General features: G+C 31.9%; 1 long non-coding RNA gene across 1 annotated transcript; it reads right to left on the minus strand.

Moving 5' to 3' along the window:
* Positions 1-1211: 1211 nt before the first annotated feature.
* On the minus strand, positions 1212-3062 carry LOC148763549 (uncharacterized). The gene is made up of 3 exons (XR_016025121.1): positions 2979-3062; positions 2240-2325; positions 1212-1400 (listed from the first exon to the last, which is right to left on the minus strand). It is a non-coding gene; the product is annotated as an uncharacterized LOC148763549 (long non-coding RNA).
* Positions 3063-6776: the final 3714 nt, after the last annotated feature.

Genomic DNA, 6776 nt, shown 5'->3' on the forward strand with positions numbered 1-6776 from the left:
TTAGATGAGAAATGAATTAATTTGGAGGTGATTTGGACACAATCGCCAATTAATCGAGTGATCGGTCGAATTCAATCAATACCGCGATTAAGCGGTAATCGGACGTACTTTGGAATTTACATATCAAGCATTAGTAATTTAAATTAGTTTATATCAATTTAAGGACAATATGGTAAATTCCTCGACTTTGTTATTTGTCAAGGTAGTGAGACGTCCGAAAAAGGCAAAGGAATTGCGCTTGAGGACTATTAGTCCGAGTGCACCCAAAATCTGAATTTTTGACACCTGTGAGTGGACTGCCTTCAAAACTTGTTTTGGGAAATATAATGAAATTGCCACCCATTTGAATGAATTACCAAGCTTTTCATGAAAATAAGTGCCTTGGGAACAAGCTTTTGAAAAATGGTTTTATGTTGTAATATGTGATTGCTATGGATTCATGCACTATTGTATTATGATGATATATATATGTGTGTGTTGTGCATAATGAATGATATTGTGTATAATGACTGTAACTGTGTGTGTACATGATGTGGGGAATGCACATGCCGGTGATAATGGTGGCGTGAGAGATAGATGATGATAGTGCCCGTGTGCATGATGTGGGAGGATGTACACGATGGCACTGATTGTGCACGATGTGGAGGATGCACATGATGGTGCCGGTTATGTGCACGATGTGGGGGGATGTTCATGAGCCGGGAGTGATTATGATGATATTGATGTTTGTTTATGTAATTATGCATATATAGATTTATGAAATGAAAGCTCATGTGTCACGACCCGGAACCTGCCTCAGGCCCATGACAATCGTCGCGACGTCCCAATTGACACTCATTATCCAGAATGCCAACCGGAACCCCGCAAGGCTTACATATCAGTTTCTTTCCTTTCCTATGAGCAATCATTGTTAAATATCGAGTTTTTAGAGAATATATACTATTTTATATCAAAAACAATCAAAATAAAATTTTCGCCACACAGGGGTATTTTGGTCATTTTTTTCTCAAAAATTTTGAAACTGGCTAAAACGTAATGTACAAGTACAAAACACATAATTCATATTCAAAATGAGTTTAAAAGTCTAAAATCTTCATTTAAAACGAAATTACGGTTATTTGAATATAATAAGAAAATAAAAGAAATATTAAAGAAAATATTCTATTTTCTTATAAAACAATATTTATAGAGTTATACGTGAATAATTTTTTTTATAGCGTAAAAGCTAAATAAATTTATACATACTGAAATACAGTAAGCCAAAATATTTAATTTAATTTACAATAACAAGAGGGCCCCCGAATAAACAAAAGTAAAGAGGACTGTGAACCTACGGTTTGGAAAATGCAGATCCAATGGTAGTCCTCGATGAGATCAGCTATCTACAGTCTATACTGAACCTGAAATGGGTGGAAAGGAGGGTGGTGAGATTATAAAATCCCAATGAGTAAATAGACATTATCATAAATATCTAAATGCGAGTAAAATGGAGGCAAGTTTAAACAACAAATTTCAACCCATTTCATAATGTTTTCAATTTGTTTCTTAAACCATAAAATATTTGTAATTTACCAAAACAGTTGTTAAGGCTTATGTCTTTTATTAAAACAAGGCTCAAGCCAAAACTAATCATCGGGGATACCTTGGCCGAGGCATCTAACCGAGTCTGCCAAGGGTGTTAAAATATTCACACGTGAAACACATTTTTATTTTTAAAACCAGCCGTTCCTTGGCGTTGGTCGAGTTACACATTCACGTGGGGGTTCGACGTGAAGTGAGCTCTAATACTACCCCGGGAGTTACCCTCCTCACCTCTACAACCGGAGTAACTATATAACTGGGTTTACCATGCCCCTCTAATAGGCAGTCCACGGAAACCCGTCACTGTAGTGACTAACCCACCAATTTTAATAAAATTTCGACAGTATAACGTGACTTTTATTTATTTATCCAGCCTGCATAGTAAAAACAACTTACATAAATTTCCCAATGCACTCACAGAATATAGCCACATATACTCATTTCTCATAAGCCATTCCTAGGAAAATATATATTTTTCAAGTCAATTTGCAGCCTCCAATTACTCAATTTCATAATCAATACAATATATTTTTATTTGTCACATTTATTCCTAAAACATTAAAAATCCCGTTTTAATCTCGTTCTCATTTCATAAAATACATAAAGGGCATTTAAAAATAAACTCTAGATAATTTACAATAATAATAAGTTTACTCACCGTTTGTACAAACTAAAAGCTTTCTAAGTGCCCTGATCACTACTCGTCGGGTACGACTTCTTTGCCTTTTTCGGAAGGCTCTCCTCCTAGACACATTACAAAAATTTACACAATTCATCACATTGATGCTAAATCACTATATAATTAACTTAAATCCTATACTAATGCATGGTATGAAATGCAATAGCCTAAAACGGCTTAAACGCGGTATTAACCTATTTTTGGCACTTTGCCCGATAAATTGCTAACGCGCTCCATTTTAGCTCTAAATCATCCCATTCTCTCTCCAACATTTCTAACCATTAAATATCAGCCAATAACCTTCTAAAAACAACAAAATCAGCTCACTCCCTTCCTTGAAAAATTCGGCCAAAAATGGGACATTAACTCGGTTAATTTTCTACTTTGTTTTTCTATCACGTTTAATCGTTTTTCATCATTTTCTCTTCATTTCCCTTAGAATAAAATCAATTCATCATCATTGTACAGCATTGAGCATCCAGCCAAGAGTGGGTATTGTGAAAATTTAATGATTTCTTGCCCAATTTAATTTCTAAACATATTTAACTAACTAAAACTATCAATTTAACTAAAAATCAAAACCTAAAAATTTCAATTTCTCTCCCCTAGAATTTCGTCCAGCCCTTGATATCACTTTTTGATCTCTCTCCTCAAGCATGCTAAATGGAAATAAAGGCATAGGAAAGGTAGAAATCAAGCTAAAATAGAAAAATCTTACCGTTAGACGCGTAAACGGTCGAAAACCGCGAATTTCCCTTTGAATTTTCTTGTTTCTCTTTGGTTTTTCTTTTTCTCTTCCTTTCCTCTCTATTTCCTCTCTTGTTCTTCCTTATGGCCGGCCAGCACTCAAAATTTGGGTTTAAATGGGCTGACTTTTCATTAAAATAATATTATTTCATTAAAAAAAAATGCCACGTGTCACTTTCCCATTGACCCATTTTTAAAATTTCATCCATTTGTTTCCAAATTTTCACCATACACTTGTCCCACATATCCATAGCTTAGATAAAATTCTCATACTTATCCAAAGTCTCGATGGAGTAATTTTTGAAATTTACACTTTTGCCCCCGTAAAAGTGAAAAATTACATTTTTACCCAAAAAATTGAAAAATTGCCCATAGACATATTTTTCATCCCTTATACTCATACCATTCTCCAATTTGTCAAATTTGATCTAAATTCTCTCAAAATCTCAAATTTTGTCCATGGGTGGCAAAATTACGATTTTGCCCCTACACTCCAGAAATCACCAGAATTAAACTTTTTCACTTCCTATCATTAAATTTTACTCCAAATAGTTAATCTTGGTAAAAAATTTCACTCCATGATCAAATTATTATCTTAGGTGGCAAAATGACGATTTTGCCATTGAATATCAAAATTTCTAATTTTACCCCAAATGAACCCTCGAACTCCGAACAATAATTTTTAGTCATTCCTGGACTATAAAATATTAAATTTCATCCTAAAATTCCTATTTGAACTAGTTTGAGGTTAAATCAACTCAAGTGTACCGTTAGGTACGATATCGGGTTTCGTCTTTTCTTAGGTGCTTTCCTAGTATAATAACATGCTACTCAGTGCATGTATGTCATGACATGTATTTATAGGGTCGGTTTTATATCATGAATGTGATAAATGGTTAACATATATGTGAAATTTGACACATTGTACTTTGAGAATTTTCCTGAGTTTTATGTTGATTTTGTTAGTTTGGCAGGATGGCTTTTTGTTGAGTGAGGAAAAATGTTTCTCTTGTTGCTCTGTTTTTGCTGCAGCGAGAAACTCTCGGGTTTGAGGACCTTTCACCAGAACTGGTTCTCGCTGCAGCGAAAATGAATCTCGCTGCCGCGAGATAGTCACTATAATATCTCGCTACAGCGAAAATGAATCTTGCTGCAGCGAGAAACTCTCGGGTTTGGAGGGGTAGACTGGCCGAAAACTCGCTGTAGCGAAATTCATTCTCGCTACAACGAAAAACTTTCTGTTTTGTCTCCTATCTTGTCCAATTGCTGCCTTATTTTTCACTTTTTTGCTACCATATCTGAGCATGGACTTCCAACATTTAGGATAAAATGAGTTAAGTTTAAAATGAGGGGTTTTTAATATGAATGAAACTAAATTGCATTGTTTTGAAATAAGTGCATTATGATTTTAAATTCTCCCTTGTTGTTGTTGCTTGTTCCCTTCCTTGTTCACTCACTGGGTTTATACTCACCATTTTCAAATTCATGTTTTCAGAGCACGAGGCAGCCGGTAACTAGGACGAGGTGTCCTTGTAGACCTGTATCCATCTTTTGGTAGGTGTCTCGGCATTCGATAGTTGTATATTCATTCGAGTCACTCCGCTGGAAGTCGAGTGTTATTTTGTTTTGTATAGACAAACTTAATGTAAATTATTAGAATACATGTTGTAGACATTGTATGTAAATTTTTAAGGAGTAATGCTAGTATGAGTTGGCAATGTATATCACTATTTTGATTCAAAGTTATGAAATATGACTTAGTGATATTAGATGGAATTATAAGTAAGATAAATAATAGGCTTGCTTGGGTTTAGTGGATTACGTCCATTGGACCCTTGCACCGGTCATGGCCTGAAATTTGAGTCGTGACAAAATCATTCATTATTGATAATATTTGCATGTTAGCAGAGAGTTTTTATTCTCAAAATTTCACAAAACAAGAAAGACTTATTTTGAGGTTACAATTGAGGCATTATGAGCTTGATATACCTCATCATCAAAGTTTTGAAGATATTAAGACATTTTTTGAATTATGCCAAAGATTAGCAGAAATAGAAAAGTAAAAAAATTACTACTTGATTGATAGATTGATTCACCTAATTTTGACTATTTCGGTTTCTACAACAACTATAGAGTGAGCCTTTTCAACAATGAAAAGTGTAAAAATAAGGCTCTGGAACAAAATGGATGATGAGTTTCTTGTAGATAATTTAGTTGTTTATATTGAGAAAGACATTGCTAATGATAATTCTATTTTATAGAATTATTTTAGTCCAATTTTGTTATTAAATATTAGCTAAATCCTTATTTTTTTTACCTTAGTTTTTAATTATAATTTAGTTATTTTTATTATTAGTTATTTTTATAAAATTATTTTAATTTTATGTTTATTTACTTTAAATTGGTCATTATTTATTAGTTTTTATATTTTTGTAGGAATCAAGGGAATTGGGTTTAATTTTAGAAAGTAAGGTGTTTAAAGGACTCAGAATTCTAGTTGCATATGCTTCAGTATTTTGCCCATAATTCTCACTACAAAACTCCAAATGATGCGATGTTTAGACCATTGAAAAGCTGATAGACAAATCTACAATGTTTATGGGACCACTTTGCCCAGTTCTACCTTGAAGATAGAAAAATTGTGTTGAAAGATGACAAGGCGTAATGCTACAAGAATGAAAATTTTGAAGATGATATTTGATGTTTGGGCCTCATTACATTTTTAAACCCAAAAGTTAGAGTCAATAGTTTAACTTAGAGACTTTTAGATTAAGATTATTAGTATAAATAGGATATTTTTAGGAGAAATTAGAGAGAGACAATCTTAAGAGATTCAACAAGCTAGAAATTGAGGTTGAAACTTAGAAAGCAAGGCTGCAAATATTTGTTTTGTTTTCTTTATTAACTTTTATTTTTCTTGTTACTCTTGATGGTTAAACTTCAAATATTTTTATTTATCTTTGTAATTATGTGTAGCTAATTTTTTTTCTAGGATTACAATTGAACTCACATGTAATCTAAATTTTTAATCTCTTTCTTACTTATCTTTAATGGGATTTGAATTATTTATTTCAATTTATTCTTAATACTTTTAATTGCCTAATCACCAATTAAATTGATTTAGAAACTTAAACAAACTTAGGAAATGGAGTTTAGTGTAAACTAAAATTAAGATAACATATGATCATATTAATTAATTTGAATATAGGATGGAGATATACCTATATGCCATATGTAGCCCGAATTAGAGCTTGAACTTAATAAATCTATTTTAATTTCAATTCATATAGGGATATAATGTTTTGAGTAAAATAGATATTTTCATAAAATGAGTCGGGAGACCTTTATAAATAATTGAACACTTTAGGTTAGCAATTCAACCTATTGAAATAAGTTAAGGATGAGAGGTAAGATTTAAATAAAGTGTGAGAGATATTGTAATCTTAGGCTTGTTTGATTTTATTTTTACTCAAGTTATTATTACTTTAATTTTTCTTTATAGTTTAAATTTTAGTTAATTAGTTTTAATTAATAATTTAGTTATTTGATTTTAATTGTTTGGATAAGATTAAATTGTTCTAATTTTAGTTCTTAGTAAAATTTTATATCAATTCTCTGTGAGATCGATACTCTCCTTATTATTATACTATCTTTTCGATATATATACTTACGTAAATAGAAATTTAACTGACATTTAATTTTTTCAATATAGATCTATAATTAATGAATTTTAATCCAAAAATTATAATCGGACACAACTTTTTTAAAT

Source organism: Theobroma cacao, chromosome 3 (genome assembly GCF_053813885.1).
Source record: "Theobroma cacao isolate CCN51 chromosome 3, ASM5381388v1, whole genome shotgun sequence".
Lineage (NCBI taxonomy): Eukaryota > Viridiplantae > Streptophyta > Magnoliopsida > Malvales > Malvaceae > Theobroma > Theobroma cacao.